General features: G+C 42.7%; 1 long non-coding RNA gene across 1 annotated transcript; it reads right to left on the reverse strand.

The window, feature by feature from the left end:
• Window positions 1-2,280: 2,280 nt before the first annotated feature.
• Window positions 2,281-5,947, reverse strand: LOC126994236 (uncharacterized). Its single transcript, XR_007748902.1, has 3 exons — window positions 5,233-5,947; window positions 4,088-4,149; window positions 2,281-3,250 (listed from the first exon to the last, which is right to left on the reverse strand). It is a non-coding gene; the product is annotated as an uncharacterized LOC126994236 (long non-coding RNA).
• Window positions 5,948-20,092: the final 14,145 nt, after the last annotated feature.

Here is a 20,092-nt window from a genome sequence, read left to right on the forward strand (position 1 = left end):
TTTTGCCTATATCCACATATACACATGGAGGAGGGGGAATGATTATGAGCAGAAAGGATTGATTGATAATGTGGCAGTAGATGGAAGACTGAGAAAGGATATCTGTGACGCGAAGGTAGTAAGCGGGATGTTCGATGGCTCTGACCATCTTGCAAAAGTGGGTGTTTGAAAAGAAAGGTGAAGTAAAAAAGGAAATACTGAAGATAGAAAAGTTACAGGAAAAAAGAAATAAAAGATGAGTATAACATGAAATGGTAGATGCCTTAAGTGAAAAATGGGAAAGTGTGAAAGATAGTACAGATACTGAAAAAGTTTTTAGAACATTTAAAGAAGTAGTGTTAACTACAACAAAAAAGTGGTAGGGATGAAAATGGTGAGAGATGGAAAAAGAAAAGGAAATTCATGGTGGACAGAAGAGATATGGAGGATAGTAAGAGAGAAAAGGGAACTTTTTAAAGAAAACTTAAGAAAGGAATGTGGTTGAGCAAGTAAAAAGGGAAAGGAAAAAGAAATATAGAGAATGCAAAATGAAATTAAAACAAGCAATAAAAGAAAGTAAGAAGAGAGTTGGTGAAGACTTTGGAAAAGACTAAGTGAAAAATATAAAGGGAACAGGAAATCATATTGGAAAGAAATAAAAAACGAAAGAAAAGCATCACCCCAATAATATCTCCCCAAGGAAAATTAATGAAGTTATGGGTGAGAATGGAAAGATGTTCAAAGACGGGGAAGCTGTGAAAGAGACATAGAGAGAATATTTCAAAAACTTAATGAGTTTTGATGATGGACGTCCAGCAGCTGTTACAGCAACAGTTTTGAGCGGAGGTAGAGGAGGAGTATATAAAGAAAGAAGTATAACATATGAAGAAGTAAATCAGGCATTAAAAAGATTAAAAAATGGAAAAGCAGCAGGAACTGATGGAATCAATCAGATATTTTCCTTCAGGATGGTAGGAGAAAAAATAATAGCAAAAGGAAAGAAACTATACACTGCCTTCATGGACTTTGAAAAAGCTTGACAGATTCGATTGGATTGCATTGTGGGATGTTTTAAAGATTTATGGTGTGGGAGGAAAACTGCTTAGTGCAATAAAGTCTTTCTATGAGGATGCATCTGCATGTGTCAAAATTGGTGGAGAAACAAGTGAACATTTTGAGATAAAGGTGGGATTAAGGCAGGGGCGTGTCATGTCACCATGGTTGTTCAATATTTATATGGATGGTGTCATGAGAGAAATAAAGGGCAAAGTTGGAGTAAAAATGTATGCTGAGGGAAGGCAGTGGGTGCTGAATTCAATCCTGTTTACTGATGACACGGTGCTCATTGCAGAAAATGAAAGTGACTTACAAAACTTGGTCAGTGATTTTCATAGCGTCTGTAAAAGGAGAAAGCTGAAAGTAAATGTCAACAAAAGTAAAGTGATGGTTTGTGAGGGGAGTAGAAGTGAAGTTGTAGATTTTGTATGCCCATATAGAGTGGGAACTGAATGTGAAAAAGAATGCAAAATAATTCTGAATGGTGAAGAAATGGAGGAGGTCAATGAGTTTAAGTACCTTGGATCAGTTATCAGTTGAAAATACAATAATAGTACCAACCCTCACATATGCAAGTGAAACATGGGCCTGGAATGAAAGTCAGAGGTCTAGAGTGCAGGCAGTGGAAATGAGTTATTTGAGGAGTGCTTGTGGTGTGAGTAGAATGGATGGAATGAGTAATGAAAGTGTGTATGAGCGTTTTGGAATGTGTCACGGGGGTGAAGGGAATAAGTGACTTTAAAGTGGTTTGGCCACATGGAGCGAATGGAGGAGAGTAAGATGACCAGAAGGGTGTATGTGAGATTGAGGAAGGGAATGTTAGAGGACGACCTCCAGTGAAATGGAGAGATAGGGTGCAGGAGTACGTTAGGGAGAAGGATGAGAGATCCTTGAGAAACTTTGAGCAGGCAAGGAGGGAGTGTCCGGATAGAGAAAGATGGAAACTTCTGCCGTGGCCATCCCTTGGTGGGAGCTCCTAAGAGCAGGCGTCGATGAGATGATGATGATGAATGAATTGAGAGGAATCACAGCAGAAATGTTGAAGTGTGGAGATGAAGTTACTATATGAATGGTCAAGATATGTGAAGTGGCCTGGGAAGGGGGGGGGGAGGTCCCAGCAGACTTGACAAAAGCCATCATGGTCCCAGTTTACAAGGGGAAGGGCAGGAGAGGGGAGGTGGGAGTTGTAGGGGTACAAGTCTGCTGAGTGTAGGCTACCCGGAAAGGTATATGGAAAAGTCCTAATTGAGATTGTGCAAAGACTTACAGAAGAGAAAATCAGTGAAGAACAAGGAGACTTCAGGAAGGGAAGGGGATGTGTGGATCAGATATTTTCCTTCAGGATGGTGTTTTATTAGAAAAAATATTAGCAAAAGGAAAAAATACTATGCTGCCTTCATGGATCTAGTTATTCTAAAGAAAGTTTATGACAGAGTCGATTGGCTGGCATTGTGGGACGTCTTAAAGATATATGGTGTGGGAGGAAAACTGCTTTATGCAATAAAGTCTTTCTATGAGGATGCATCTGCATGTGTCAAAATTACTGGAGAAACAAGTGAACATTTTGAGATGAAAGTGGGCTAAGGCAGGGGTGTGTCATGTCATCGTGGTTGTTCAATATTTATATGGATGGTGTTATGAGAAATGAAGGGCAAAGTTGGGGAAATTGAAGTAAAAATGTATGCTGAGGGAGGGAAGGAAGTGGGTGATGAATTCAATCTTATTTGCTGATGACACGGTGCTCATTGCAGAAAATGAAAGTGACTTACAAAATTTGGTCAATGTTTTTGATAGTGTATGTAAAAGGAGAAAGTTGAAAGTAAATGTCAACAGAAGTAAAGTGATGGTTTGTGAGCGGAGTAGAAGGGAGGTTGTAGAGTTTGTATGCCCATATAGAGTGGGCATTGAATGTGAAAAAGAATGCCAAATAATTTTGAATGGTGAAGAAATGGAGGAGGTTAACGAGTTTAAGTACCTAGGATCAGTTATGTGTAAGCATGGTGGTACAGAAGGAGAGAAAAGAGAAAGGGCATTGCAATGATTGATTGATTGGAGGAGAAGCTGCGGATCCATCTCTGGCATGCCATCTCATTGTTGGGGGCTGAATTTCTCCATGGCATGGACTGGACCTCTGCCGGACAGCTGGAGAAAGCTGCCATGGCACAAACCCGACTGATGGAGACAACTGATTTCTTCTTCCACATCATGTTTGGCCCTGAAATATGAGTACAAGTTCAAATAAACAACATAATATATATATATATATATATATATATATATATATATATATATATATATATATATATATATATATATTATTATTATATATTAATTGGGATGTTTTTCCTTGATTAGTGTACTATACTAAAAGAGGTTAACCCGGTAGCTGCAGGGATCATGTTTCTTAAAGGTTCCTCCGAGCGAGAAAAATGAGAAAAAATCATCACTCACGCAAACCATTTCATAATATATATCAACACATTTGTGATCAGTTTATGCATCATCTATTTTTTGGGGTTTATATCATGACAAAAATGTGGCCCATCGCTGGTACACGGTAAAGCCACAAATTTGGCCTGTTGCTGCTACCAGGTTAAGTTGGACTATGAATGGACAGATGTTTTAAGAGCATCTGAAATAAACTTATGGGACTGATATATGATAATTAAATCTGTGATATTTATTAAGATGTGTCCAGTGATTTAATTGGCAAAGAACTGCAAAACACAAGCTAAGAAAATAAAAGTACTGAACTGATTGATGTATCGACACAGGAAATGGCCGTCGGAGAAATAAGAATGGATTAGTAATTAATATACCCGAAGCAAGAACTAAAAGACATTGCATCGACATAAGTATGTGATAGAATAACAGGCATTATCTACATGAGTTATTTACTGCACAGTGCACACTATATGGGCTGGCAACATTGTCTTATTTTCTAGCAATTGAAGTTGCTTATATTGTGCATTATATTCTTGCATGGGAATGATTGCTTGATGCTGGATGATAAAAACTAAATGATTAAACAATAATGTTATGTGCCGAATACCAGCTTGAGGTCACTCTAGGTCTAGGAGGACTTGCTCGTTGTTGTCAATGTCATCACAATCACTGCAAATAGATACATTACAATTAGAAATGCTTTGGTACCTGCCCTATGTATATCTATACTTGTCCAGAAGTCAAAACTCTTGACTCATGGACCAATTTGCAATTTTTTTTGTTCAAAAAGATTTTAGCATTGTTGATTGACTTTAATAGCTATTTGGGAGTAAGACTAAGAATAATCATAAAATTCACTTTTAGATCTTCATAAGAAAGGAAGCTGCAAATAACAAAAGCCATAATATACTGTGAACTAATTAATTTCAAATGTGAAAAAAAAAGACATGACCAAAACAAATAAAACAATACTACAATGCTAGCTAGCATGGGTATTAGTATCATTTTGCAACACCCAGGGATTCCTGGGAGGTATTTTACAGAAAGGATAGCTACCGTTCGTTAAGTAGGATCAATGAGGTTAGGTGACGTTTATAATTTTTTGTTAAGTTAAAATAAGGCAACATTCTGAATGATAGTTAGTTTGGTAAAAAAATTACGTCCAAAATAAAAATGTTTGTTTAAAAAATAGTCAGTAACACAAATCGGAAATTTATCTGAGTTAGGAGAGGTGAACTTATATTAAGTTGGGCTCGTCGGACCAAGGTTTCTAAACAAGTTGATTTAGGATTAAAGGAAAAAAGTCATAAGTGATGCAAGCTTGAGTACTAGAGCAAGTTCGGTTTAAGAGCTACCGGTACGTCAAATTGATTTGGTTTGGTTACTAAAAATAAGCAAAGGAAGGTAATTTCGTTAGGACACTTCTGACATTTAAGTTAGGTTAAAAATATCAACTTTTCTAAATAATTGTTGATTTGGTTAAAACTGGCTATCTTAAAAAACAGATTAAGTTGAAATAACTATATGTCAATGATAAATTTACCCAGGTTAGGTTTGGTTTATCACTGCTGGGAGGTTAGTCAAGTAAAAATTAAATAACAGACACTAGTGACCCAAATAGGTATTGTTTAAGGTTTGGTAAGATTGGTGGGAAACGTTTGTTGAAGTCAGTCACAAGATTAACAGGTGTGTTAGGTTAAAAGAGTTGAATATTGTAAAGGATAAGTCTGGCGAGGTAAAATATTGGCTCACCTGTGTTCGTTCCTTGGGCAGGAGTCTGTGGCTGCCGGTGTTGATCACAGGTAAGATACACGTGCACCAGTGATGACTGGACCTTCACAGACTACCTAAGGTGAGTGATAACAGACACTGGATGCCCTCCAGGCGATGGCTGGGGGCTGTATAACGCCAGCCACACACTGCGGCCCGCGGGGCTTCCAGCAAGGTTACTCCCAGGGCTCCTTGTGTGACAGCCTGTGGATGGTGGCAGGCGGTCACCAGCCATCGCTTGGAGGGTCTCCAGTGTCTGTTATCACTCAATCTCTGTCAGTCTGTGAAGGTTGCACCTGCATTTTACCTGTCAGCGAACACCACTTCAGTCGTGATGGCCATGTAGGTGTTTCCAAGGTCCGCCTCGCCGAACCACTCATCTCAGCACGGTCAGCACAGTCCACAGATATTTCAGGATGAGTTTCAAATCATTACACGCCTCCAATTCGTCTAGACGAGGCAGATATATTAGGAGGTGATGCCTTTCATCCCGCTGTAATCCACCATGTTGCAATACTTATGCATTTTTAACGGTGCTAAGGGAGCCCCTTCCCCGCCTTAAATTTTCCGCCCGCTAAGTGCTCCAGCTTCAGCGCTAAGCGGCCCAGCGCCATTTTAAGTAGAAAACTTAACGATTCTTTGCCGTTAAGTGCACTTAGCGATGCTAAGAACGTTTGTGTATACCGCCCCTGATGCTTAGTGAGGCGGAAGAAGACATGATTTATTAGAATATTTATAATATATATATATATATATATATATATATATATATATATATATATATATATATATATATATATATATATATATATATATATATATATATATATATATATATATTCGCTTCATGAAATAAGAGAAAAATCACGAGATAAAACTAATGAAGTTGTTGTAACCCGCTAGCGGGCTCTAAAGGGAGATAACACACTGCTTGCACTTGCGACAATTGACTTAAGATTCTGGTACTTTAAGAGTATTTAAAGGAGTTCGTAAGTTGGGGTGATGAAACGGTGTCGCTTTTCTTATACTTATTTTCATCTACCTTAATACTATTTTAACACTACAAAGAGGCAAAAATATTGTTAAAACCAGCGACTGGCTTAACGAGACTCAATGAGTCTTCAGGCTTTCTCACGGCTGGTTACTGACGTCAGTACTTGTATAACACTGAGAAGTTATTCTCAACAATACGAAAATTAACTGTTACATAATTATAATCACTTATTTCCTAAATATTCCTAAACAGAACTACTAACACAATGGATACGCTTTCCTCTACGGTACCACTTCACTCCGTACTCACGGTAATAAAGATGAGTGCTCTGCCCATGTTGTCTACGGAGGACAACTAAGTGTACAGAGAGCGAGCAGAGTGCTGGCTGATCTGAGGTCTCTCCTGCAAAAATGGGTTTTGGGCATGAAATACATACATACATCACGACCGTAATGTGAGTCTTACATCAAACTTATATAACAATCTTCCTAACCGGCTGGTCTATAAGGTTGGTTCACGCGCCTGACTTTTACAATATTATGAGCTAGGGTTAGCACCGGTTGATTTTGTGTACAAGGAACGTGGGGGTGAGTATCATAGGAACATACTTATGGTGTGTAGCCTTATGGTTAATGGATTCTAATCCTTAGAATGAGAAGGGTGGCTGTCAAGTGGGAGGTGGCGCACCCGAGCAGCTCGGTTTACGTGACCCTTGACCCGTCGATGGAGTCGATGGATGTCCCGTTGCTCGTGTGTTGACTGCTGGCAGACAAGCGGCGAGTTTTAGGGACACCCTGGCGCCTCGTCTGTATGTTCTCCGGGCTCCGTGCTGTGTTCAGTGTTCTTCAGTGTTCTTCAGTGTTTTTGTAAGGGGAATGTTTAGCGTTCTATACCACTGTCGCCCTCGGTAGATATTGTGGTGGATAATGGTGATACTGCAGCTAGCGTAGTGAGTGGTGTCGCGTCCCGCGGGGCACCACAAAGCTCTTACCTACTCCCAGCATACCATAAAAAAAATGGCGTTCATAATTTATTGTGACAAACTTTATTTTCTGACACGTAATTCAGTCTTGTATTATTAGCAGACAACGTTACAGCTTACAGGCAGATGCTAATATAAATAACACGACACAGAGACCGTACACTGAGTCTGTGTGGCGGTTGTATCTGTATTGCAATGTTCAGGAACACAAAAATATGTAAATATACGTAATATAGAGCGAGTGTATGCTGATTGTGTATGTGTTTGTGCCGCAGAGTGCAAGATGGTGATCAGCGAGGGCTCGGACGTGGTGCTCACCGCCAGCTCGCACAAGCCGTTGCGCCGCAGCAAACACTCGCCTGCGCCAGAGCGGGCTGGGCCGACCATCAGGACCCACCGGGAAGAAGCCTTGGACCGACCATCAGGATCCACCGGGAAGAAGCCTACCGGTGCAATAGGCCACAAAAAAAAAAAAAAAAAAAATCCTGCCAACCAAAGGACGCGAAGCTCAACTCCCACCGAGCCTGGTGTGCCCGCAGGAAGGACGGTGAGACACACACACACACACACACACACACACACACACACACACACACACACACACACACACACACACACACACACAGTAGTTAGCGCACTCGGCTTACAACTAAGATGTCCGGGGGCAGTCGCCTCTCATCTGTATCCCTTGTCTACCCAGCAGTAAATGGGTCCCAGGTGTCAGTTGGGGGCTGTGCCCCGCCTCTCGGGTATGTATAGGTGTGATGTGAAGCTTCACCCGCACGCAAAGATCCGTCACTATACAACCCCAAGCACTTTCGGGGAGGGTACTGCCTGGCGATGGCATGGTCTAGCACTTGATCAGACCATGGTGAATAACACACTTTTCTACTTATTACCATTTTCACTGATCACTGCATTTTTTCAGAGGTCATTTAAATTGTTTATTATGAGATAGTTATCACACTGCAATTTCAGCATGATGAGTCACCACATAGTTACCAAGAGCACCGCCTTAAACTCCTTCCTGCAGAGCACCAGTGGCTGCAGTGGGACTTGGGGCCGCCGCACCTAGTGACCGGGGTGGTGACGCGCAGCCGCAGGGACACGGGGCGCAACCACTGGGTCAAGGCCTACACCCTCACTTACTCCAACGACTCCAAGGTCTGGCTCACCAACAAAGACGACAACCACCTCGATACTAAGGTGAGCCAGATAGAGCTTCCTGTATTGATGGTAGGCAGTGGTGTGTCGTGCTGGTGGAAGGACTGAGGGTGTGGCCTGCTCTGTGTTGGCTTGGGGAGGGGATGCTGTGTGCTGTGACTGAGCTTGGGTGTGTTGCAACGCTTCACTTACGCACACATAGTGGTGGTAGGCAGTGGTGTGTGTTTAGGCTTGTGGAGGGACTGTCGGAGTGCGTCTCAGCGCTGCGTAACGAGTGAAGGATGTGGGCTGTTCTGTCTTGACTTTGGGGAGAGGTGCTGTGTGCTGTGCCTGAGCCTGGGTGTGCTGCAACGCTTCACTAACGCCCTCAAACTAATGGTAGGCAGTGGTGTGTGTTTAGGCTAGTAGAGGGAGTGTGGCCTTGGGCTATGTTACTTGTAGCTGTGATGTGCTTGCCCGGTGGAGGCGCGCTGTGGCTGAGCGAGGGTTTGCCGCCATGCATGACTAACACTTTCATCGTCATAAGCTGTGGAGGGACGGGCGTTAGTATACAGCATCGTAGCTTCTATCTACAGCACCTAATAGCGTCCACTTTTTTGCCATGGGGCCTTTCCTTGTCATAGTATGAGGACAGTGATGAACATCCGGTGTCGTACATAGCGCCGGATAATAACATTAATTCTTCCGAGATGTTTTAACTTGTTGCGCCTTAAAAATAAAAGTAAGGAGAAAAAGTACAACGTAATTTTATCGTTGGAGTCATTTACTCGCCTAGGGCTTCATAACGTTAATTAGTGCCTAGATCATTACATATCATCAATGTATAAAATCCAAGGTTTCTGTGTATCCACTTTGTAAATAAGTCATAGTAAGTTCTCCTCCTGCTTAATATTCTTCGAGTTCTCCTTTGATTAGGTCATCAGGTTGTTAGAGCAGGCCGTCATATGACTGCACTAGTCACAAACGCGTCACCAGCATCACCTCTTCAAAGCCTGACCCAACACTCGGCAGGAATAAAGATAAATAATAACAGTAATAATAGCGGTCAGCCCTCCCCAAGCCCTGACACTTTTCTTTTAAATTATCTGCGAAACTTTCACGTTTAGAAATAAATTTTGCGAGGCAGTCTTTACGAGCAAACCTGTTTAGAATTACTGCACCGGTTTGTAACGCGGGCAGCTGTGGGCATCGAGGGGGAACACCCTTGGCCTTGTGGCGACGACGGCAAGGCTCGCGGCGGCGGACGCAGACGTCCGCGATCTGGGGAACCTGGTGTTGTGTTGACCTGTTGTTTGCTTGCTTTTCCTTAAATTCAGGTTATTGTCTTTCGTGTTGCTTAGTAGACACAGTATTCTTTGTTGAAAAATGTGTTATTACGGTCACCGCAGTGGTAGTGGCAGTAGTATAACAGGACTTGAAGGGTTAACGTAGTAAAGGTTTGTATTTTTGGTCACGCTGCTGTTGGGGTTACTTGCCTTGATTTTACTAACGCATAACTAGGAATATATATATATATATATATATATATATATATATATATATATATATATATATATATATATATATATATATATATATATATATATAGAGAGAGAGAGAGAGAGAGAGAGAGAGAGAGAGAGAGAGAGAGAGAGAGAGAGAGAGAGAGAGAGAGAGAGAGAGAGAGAGAGAGAGAGAGAGAGAGAGAGAGAGAGAGAGAGAGAGAGAGAGAGAGAGAGAGAGAGAGAGAGAGAGAGAGAGAGATATTGATCGATCTTAATGCGGTCGCTAGCACTCACGTCCTTCGATCCCTTCCTAAGGCAGCTGCCACCATGAAGATGGCGGGGTGAAGGAGAAGCTTGGAATAGATCGGTCCGCCTCGCTCGCACCTTGTGATTAGCTGAGTTAATACCGCCACGCAGGCGCACGATGCAGCACCCATACAGTGGCTGTGCACGTGTGGGACATGACTCCACGGGCCGCACCCTTGCTTCGGATCGACGTCAGCCAGCAATTGTATTTAATTATTAATTTCTCAAAGCAATCATGTTAGCCAGTGTCTCCATCCATACCTAACAAGTACCGAACTGGCTCTCACTTGCTCTTTCATTTCCACACACATTTTCTTGGGGCACGCACGTAAGTTAACTTTACTGATAGATATAAAAGTAAATGTTAGTTATTTTTTCTCCTGACACATGGTCAGAGTTTTTGGTGTGCAACTAAAAGCGAAGCCAATGGTGATAAATAAAAGAAAAATATACTGCGAAACACAGGCAGCGTGCTGGAAACCCATCGCAGGCCGTCACTCTCACTTTGCTGAGCTCACATCAAGCTGTGGTAATCCTCCTTTTGGAAGCGTGGGAGCGTGTGGCCAAGACCTGAACTAAAAATTTAAGTGATAGTAATGATCATGTTAACTATATTTGCCTTGATGTATTCTACATTCTGGAGTTCACAGATTATTCTTACGTAGCCCCCTATACGTATGTCTGAGATTCAAATTTTACGGGAGCTGCTGAGCGTGTCTGTCGGGAGCTTATATTGATGAGGCTGATGCCACTCTTACTGAGGAGGGGAGCGTGAAATCGAGTTAATGCGTTTCAAATGATCTCATCAGCCTGGGTGTGGCTTAAGTAGCTTGAGAGTAAGTTCTTGCCAGCCCGACCCAGGTGTTTTTTCTCACCAAGGCTCATCGAGGTAATCAGGTTATCCTTTGCGCCTGCCTGCACTCATGATCAACAGTGGCTCCGGCGGCACCACTAGCATCACCATCATCGCTATCATCATCACCATCATTATCACGACAGCCATCCCCTGCACCATCAGATAACTCTTCAGAAACCTCAAGTTATGCTAAATATGCACTGTAATATTACTTTATGGAAGATGAGAATTTGAAACACTTCACGCCAAGAAAATGAGCCGCCAAAGGTCCCCGACGTGGTGATGAGCAGCTCGTAATGGACGGAGGCGGCACAGACTCACCCCACCAGGGCCGTCGCGCGGGGAAGGAGCTGGACCAGCAGGAGGGGGCGGGGCGGGGCGGGGCGGGGCGTCTGCTGCACCAGAAAATCAAGTTCAATACATTAACTTTTTTTCATGCATAATCAACGCTCAGACAAATTAACAGCTAGGGTGGTGGCGATAAAACCAGCGATAATGACAGGGCGGCGGTGGTGGTGCCTGTGGGTTGTTCCTTAATCACCGTCATCACCAAGCAGATTCTTGAGCCACCGGAACACCACCACAATGGAGGCAGCAGTGTTGGCTAGAACTTCCATTAGCATTGGGATCTTGAACAAGTAGCGCGCCTTGCGAGTCATGTGCTCATTATGTGCCATCCTTCTGTGCCGGTGTAGGAGGCCCAGCTCACTCCCCGGGTTGAAATCACTCTAGAGTAGTCTGGACCTAGGTTGAAATTACTCTAGAGTAATCTGGACCTAGGATGATATCACTCTAGAGTGATATCATCCTAGGTTCAGATCACTCTAGGATGAAATCACTCTAGAGTAGTCTGGACCTAGGTTGAAATTACTCTAGAGTAATCTGGACCTAGGATGATATCACTCTTGAGTGATATCATACTAGGTTCAGATCACTCAAGGATGAAATCACTCTAGAGTAATCTGGACCTAGGATGATATCACTCTAGAGTGATATCATCCTAGGTTCAGATCACTCTAGGATGAAATCACTCTAGAGTAGTCTGTACCTTGGTTGAATTACTCTAGTAATCTGGACCTAGGATGATATCACTCTAGGTTCAGATCACTCTAGGATGAAATCACTCTAGAGTGAGCTGGAACTAGGTTCAGATCACTCCCCGGGTTGAAATCACTCTAGAGTAGTCAGGACCTAGGTTGAAATCACTCAAGAGTAATCTGGACCTAGGATGAAATCACTTTAGAGGTAAGTTAAATCAAATTCGCTAAACCCTGTTGCCTTATTCTTGCTTGTGTTGAAAGCAAAGACCACATCAGGCAAAACCTGCGGCCATTGACCTTTCAGCCCTCCTAACACCTTCAGCAGGGACGACTGTATTGTCCGGTTGTTTCACTCTTCTAAACCGTTGGCTTGGGGATGATATGCACTGGTGATTCGTTGCACCGCATCCAGAAGACCATGCAGCTCCCTCGACACATTGTTCACAAAATCACGACCCTGGTCATTGATTTGGATAGCTGGAACGCCATGGCGACATATGGTCACATAGATGAAGACAGATACACTTCTGGCAGTCTTGTCCTTCTGCGGTTCTGCTTCAATCTATTTGGTGAAGTAGATCACCATAATCGCCATACAGACATAGCCCTCCTCTGATGGTGTCAAGGAGCATATGTCTATGCCAACTTGTTTCCATGGCTTTGCGGGTGAAGGTCCGATGAATTCGTCTGGAGCCTAGTACTGGCCTTCTAATAACGATCACGTTTTGCTGGGTATTTCTTCACATCAGCTGCAACACCAGACCACCAAAATCTCTAAATTAATTTACTGGCATAATTAGAATGCCCTTGCTTATATTGACTGAAAAATGTTGTGAATGACTGAACCACTGAACTTGCAGTATGTGTGTGTGTGTGTGTGTGTGTGTGTGTGCGCGTGTGTGTGTGTAATTCACTGTAATACTTTTTTTCAGTTGATTTACCCGTCCATAATTTTGGCCAATGTCTTATCCCTCCCGATGTGGCCTCCAAGAGCTTTTGACTGTGTGGAGTTACCGCTGGAGAACAGTGTCCATGTGTCTTGAGGGTACTGGTAACTTGACACATGGACACTGTTCTCCTTCTTTCAACTTCTTCTAATTAGAATGACTCAGGTGGACAACTGAAATGAAAAGTTTGGGTCATGATGACATTTGATCATTCTCTTAGAAATATGTTGGTTTTTTGAATTACTTCTCGTTTCATATTCATTGAATAATATAAAACTTACTCTTGGGTTAATTTCTTGATGCCTTATGCTTGTAAAACAGTTCTGCATTCTGTAAGACATACTTAGATGCCCTCCGACGGAAGTTTGCCTTCTTTCCTTGATCACTCCTGCACCAGTCTGGATATTTACTCTCCATCAGTCTTAACTCTGCTTCCTTACGGGCAAGAGGTCTCTCAAATAGGCTGTTGATTTCAGTTTTTTTTTTACCTTGCATTTTTTAAATGGAGTTTCGTGAAATACAAACATATTTGCTGTCAAGTAAATATCCAGATTGGTGCAGGAGTGATCATGGAAAGAAGTCAAATCTCCGTCGGAAGGCATCTAAGTATGTCTTGCAGAATGCAGAACTGTTTTACAAGCATAAGGCATCAAGAAATGACCCCAAAAGTAAGTTTTATATTCAATAATTATTATTGTTATTTTAATTATTATTATTATCATTATCATTATTATTATCATTATCATTATTGTTATTATTATTATTATTATTATTATTATTATTATTATTATTATTATTATTATTATTATTATTATTATTATTATCATTCTTTTGAAATCCATGAAAGGGCATCAGGGGAAAATCCTAATACTGATATAGACCCAAGCAGGGTCCTCCCACTGCGCAAATATGGATATGAAAAGGAAAAGATAAAATAAAAGAAAGGGAGTAAATACTTAGCAAGTTAACAGGAAGGTTTAACTTTTGTTTTAGATTTTATCAATAGCAACTTCTGAAACAATTGCATCTGAAAGTAGACTCCACACTTAAGTCAAACTGAGGATAAATGTTCGGGACAATTGGTTGGTTGAGCAAAAAACTTGCTGAAAAGCATGCACATTGAAACGTGAATTATGACGTATTCGGCGAACAGGCTGAACTCGAGCAGGTAATGCACTATGAAGAGGATGTTCATTATTATTGACAATTCTGAAAAGCATGGTCAATGCACCAACGACTCGACGATGTATGCTAAAATTAGGCGGTATAAATTTTATTGAATTAAAAGAACGATCCAAAAGCTTTAAATGAGATGGAGCAGCTGACATCCAAACTGGATTACAATACTCAAAGAAAGGTAAAATGAAGGGGGAAAAAAACCTGTTTAAAACATTCTTATCATCATTAAAAATGGCTCTGCATTTTCGCAACAAATCAATCTTATGGGAAATTAGGAAAGAAGTTATCCTAATATGATTTTCAAAAGTCAAATTAGAATTTAAAGTCACCCAAAGAAGTTTTAATGAATTACAGGATTTATTTACTTGGTTGTTAATTATAATATCCGGATTAGGGGGATGGAGGGTCCTTGAACGACTAGAAATGATAATATTGGTCTTGACTGGACTTAATTTCATACCCCAACGCTGGCATCAAGAAAAGATCAAATAAAGATCAGAGCTCAATTGTGTTGTTCCGTGATATATAAATGAAGGATCAGGAACATGACAAAATAAAAGAAGTGTCATCAGCATAAGCCATCAAATGGGAAAACCCATGCCACATATCACTAGTATAAAAAATAAGAAGAGGCCCAAGAACATTGCCTTGGGGACACCAGAGGTGAAATGAGAGAAACTACTAAAATAGCCATCAATACCAACATGTTGGTGCCTGGCAGATAAAAAATCCAGAAAAAAAAATGAACCATTAATATCCACAGACTTAAGTTTAAAAAAAAAATGAACCATTAATATCCACAGACTTAAGTTTAAAAAGTAAAGCCTTATGATTAACTACATCAGATGCAGAAGAAAAATCCAGAGAAACAAGTCTAGTCTCCGACCCAGTATCCAGACAAGTCTGAACATGAAAAGAGAAGTAATTCAGTAAACCAACATATTTCTAAGAGAATGATCTAATGTCATAATTTTCATTTCCTTTTCATTTCGGTTATCCACCTGAGTCATTCCAGAAGAAGCTGAACCAAGGAGAATAGTGTCCTTGTGTCATGAGGGTACTGGTAACTACACACAGTCAAAAGCTCTTGGAGGCCACATCGGCAGGGATAAGACATTGGCCAAAAATATGGACAGGCAACACACACACACACACACACACACACACACACACACACACACACACACACACACACACACACACACACACACACACACACACACACACACACACACACACACACACACACACACACACACACACACACACACACACACACACACACACGCACACACACTGAAGATTCAGTGGTTCAGTCATTCACGACATTTTTCAGTCAATATAAGCAAGTGTATTCTTCTAATGCCAGTAAATTAATTTACAGATTTTGGTGGCTCGGTGTTGCAGCTGATGTGAAGAAATACCTAGGAACATGTGATCGTTGTCAGAAGACTAGGCTCCAGAAGACTTCACTGGACCTGCATCCTGTAACTATTCCCGAAAAAAAACATGGAAACAAGTTGACATAGACATGTGCTCCTTGACACCATCAGAGGAGGGCTATGTCTGCAAGGCGATTATGGTGAACTACTTCACCAAATGGATTGAAGCAAACCCGCGGAAGGACAAGACTGCCAGAGGTGTAGATGTTTTCATCTTTGAGACCGTATGTCGCCATGGCGTTCCAGCTATCATTTTCAATGACCAGGGTCGTGAATTTGTGAACAATGTGTCGAGGGAGCTGCATGGTCTTTTGGGTGTGGGGCAACGAATCACCAGTGCATATCATCCCCAAGCCAACGGTTTAGTTGAGCGAAACATCCGTACAATACAGTCGTCCCTGCAGAAGGTGTTAGGAGGGCTAAAGTGTTAATGGCAGCAGGCTCTGCCTGGTGTGCTCTTTGCTTTCAACACAAGCAAGAATAAATGAACAGGGTGTAGCCCATTTTATTTGATGTATGGTCGCACTGCCGTGCTGCCTGCTGAAGTCCAAGCAATTCAGTGTGAAGATGCCTCATGTAAAGCTTCTAATTGTGATTTCGATGCATCATCCCTTGAAGAGCGCCTGCGGTCTGTTGCTGACCTTAAAGACGTTGTGTACCCGAAAGTTTCATCAAATATAGACCTTTCTCAAGCTCGTCAACGACAATATTACAACAAGAGACAACACAACAAGGCTTCCTTTCAAATTGGTGATCATGTTCTTCTGTGTAATAGCAAGCGTGCAGAGAGGAAAGGAGGGAAAAGCGTTGACCCTTGGTCTGGTCCATATGACATCTACATGGAGGTGGGTAAGGACTGTATCCATTGAAGAACCCTAATCATATCAATTCCTGAAGAAAAAATCAAATGCTTGCAATATGAAACATTACAGGGCTAGAGTTGATGATGCGGAAGGTAATGAAGATGTGGAAGTGATTGGAACACAGGAACAATATGAGCGTCTTTTCATCCCAGGTGACGGCGCTTGGAGAAAATCCATTGCCACTAAACTTGGCGAACCATTTCCTAAGGGAAGACTCCCCAGACGTAGACCCGGAATACTGTCAGATGAACCATAATCTGTTGACTCAGTTCTTGGGGATGGCAGCTGCCTGTTCCGAGCATTACCAAAGGAAATTACAGGAACTGAGAACCACCACAAGAAAACTACACGGTGTGGTGGAAGTTCTCACAAATCAGCAATATAAGTCTCACTTCGAAAACTATTCAGGTCAGAAGCACATGGAAGAACTCGTGAACAACAGTCGTATGAACGCTAATGCTGTGTGGGCAACAGATGCAGAGATTGTTGCAGCAGCTCCCCTGCTCAATACGCCCATTGTGATCCATACAGAAGACCAAGCAGGCGTAAGAAGATGGCTGTCATATGAACCTCTGTGTGAGGTTCCACCATATACGTATCATCGGTGCCAAGTGTATCTAACCAACTATCAGGAACATTTTAATCGTGTTCTTAGTGTGTGAGTGTCTCAAAGGACTCTCAAGAATAGGAATTTGCAATGTGCTTGTATGCAGAACAATAACGTAATCTGTCAGATGCTTTTGTCTTTGCAATAAAATAGTCAACTTGCATCCCGTTTCATCATTTAAACTCCAGCGGACTTTCCATCATGGAGATTCTCTCTACAACTTATAATCAGCAAAGAAGTTACGTATATGGGGAGGCGGTTGCTGAACGGATAGCGTGACGGCCCCGCGTTCAGGAGGACGCTAGTTCAATCCCCGAACGGTGCCACCAAGCTGGGATTTTTCAACCGCCGCCGAGTGGCTTAAAACTACCCACATGCTATCCAGAAGACCACCTATCAACCCGGACTCTAGATTCTAGGATTAAAGATGAGCTCCGGGAGGGCAACATGAGCCAAAGCAAGATGGCGCCACTATAAACACTCGCCTGCGTCAGAACGGGCTGGGGCGACCATCAGGCCCCACCGGGAAGAAGCCTTGGACCGACGATCAGGGATCCAGGATCCACCGGGATGAAGCCTACCGGCGCAATAGGCCAAGGCGTAAAAAAAAAGTAATGGTGTATATAACCAGTCACTTTTCCTAACATACGCATGAATATAGAATATGTTTCGGTATATAACCTTTTTTTATTATTTTGTTTGTAGGAAAATAATATAAGGGAATGTTCTGAATCTGTAGGGGAGCAATTTGAACCTGGAGGGAGTGTAGTGAGCCTGATCAAGGGGAGTGATTTCAACTAAGGTTCATATCACTCTAGAGTGGTATTTGACGGCATTGCTTTGGACCTGCTACACCGGTCGAGAAACGCTGCACTAGAGTGATTTAAAAATGAGGAGTTATTTGAACTTATAAAGGGGTGTGCTGTGAAACTAGGGGGAATACTAATTTAAACCAAGGTTTACATCACTACATAATTAAATTGTATCTTATTCGGGTAGGCGGTGGCCGAACTGGTAGCGTACTGGGCCCACATTCACCGCGTGATGGACGACGCGGGTTCGAATCCCCACGCTAGCATTCGGATTTTTCAGTCACCGCCGAGTGGATTAAAACTACCCACATGCTGTCCTGAAGACCACCCATCAACTCGGACTTTAGAGGAAGCCGTCCAAGCGAATCAAGAAAGAGTTCCGGGGGACAGCATGAGCCAATGCAAGATGGCGCCACTATAAACACTCGCCTGCACCAGAACGGGCTGGGCCGACCATCAGGCCCCACCGGGAAGAAGCCTTGGACAAACCATCAGGATCCACCAAAAAAAAAAAAAAAAAAAAAAAAAAATCCCAGCGAACTTTCCATCATGGAGATTCTCAATACAACTTACAGTCAACAAAGAAGTTTCATATTATACAACCAGTCACTTTTCCTGACATCTGCATGAGAATATAATATGCTTTCGTATATAACTTTTTCATATATGAGACCGTATGTCGCCATGGCGTTCCAGCTATCCAAATCAATGACCAGGGTCGTGAATCTGTGAACAATGTGTCGAGGGAGCTGCATGGTCCTTTGGTCAGTCTCACGCTGACCTTCCTAAGGTTAAGACGTTGACTTTTTGCTCCGCTGCTGTGTGGTGCCCACTAGCCTTTTCCCTCTGCTGTTGTGGTGTGCTTTGAGGCGTTCTGTGCTTCTGGGAGCTTGCTGCTGTGCTAGAGGACTACACACTCAGGAGGATTACCACTACCTGCATACTCCGGAACGCTAGGTGTTCTAATTTAGTATTTACCTAGATAGATAGTGATCCAGAGTTACTTCTAGGACACGTGTATTGGCTTCCCACACCTAGACTAATTTCAACACTCTTTCACGAGCCCAGTGCTACATGGTTTTATATTGCTTTTGTGTTTTCTTTTCATTCTACTATTATGATACTTTACTGTTTTGTGATAATAGGAACACGTGAATCAGGCGCGCCAAGCTACGTTAATTTCTAAGCCCACAAAACACTAGATAACTCACCTTTCCACGCAAACCTAGTGAACACAGTTATTATCTTATTTAGGTATGTGATTTATCGGTATAATAATATAGGCACGTGTTTTGTCTTGGTAGGTAGAAAGACCCGTGCCTTTTTTCCTAGACACACCTTTTTTCCCAAGGGAGTTGACCTGACTGCGACCTGACAGCAGCTGCTGGTTTGTTATTGTTTTGTTTCGTCTTAGTAGGTAGAAAAAAGCGCGCCCTTTTTCCTTGATACACATTTTTCCCCAGAGATTTGACCTGACGACCTCACCGCAGCTGCGGACTTTTGTTATTTTCGTCTTGTCTCGCCCATATTATCACCATGCCGCCTCCCCTCAAGCGCTGTTCCGGGTGTAGCTACGCATGGCCAAGCAGTACTTTCTTTCTAAGGACGTTTGTAGGTTCTGCGTTAAGACTCAGAAGGATGATCAGAGGATCATCGAGTTACAAAATAGGGTTACGACTCTCGCCGCCCAGGTAGACTTATTAGTTAGCACAACACCAACAAGCCCCGCCTCCTCCTCCTCCCCTTTCTCTTCCTCTTCCTCTACTTCCTCGTAATCCTCCCCTTCTTTACCGACTTTGGTATTCTCTTCTCCCACATAGTACCCCCTCCCATCCTCCTCCTCGACCGTTTCCACTCTCCCCTCTTCCCACCCCTCCTTCTCCTGTTCTTCCTTCTCCCCCTCCTCCTCCTCCTTCTCCTCCTCCTCCTCTCCGACTTCCTCTTCCGTCCCCCCTCTCCCCTCTTCCCACCCCCTCCTCTTTCTCCTCCTCGCCCTCCGCCTCCTCGTTCTTCCCTCCCTCCCACACCTGTCCCTGCACTTTCCTTTCCCCCTCTTTCTCCTCTCTCTCCTCGTCCGTTACTCCCTCCACACCCCTCACCCTCCCTTTCTCCTCCTCCTCCTTCCTCTTCCTTCTCTCCTCCTCCTCCTCCTCCTCCTCCTCCCCA

The sequence above is a fragment of the Eriocheir sinensis genome, unplaced genomic scaffold (genome assembly GCF_024679095.1).
Source record: "Eriocheir sinensis breed Jianghai 21 unplaced genomic scaffold, ASM2467909v1 Scaffold751, whole genome shotgun sequence".
Taxonomy (NCBI): Eukaryota; Metazoa; Arthropoda; class Malacostraca; order Decapoda; family Varunidae; genus Eriocheir; species Eriocheir sinensis.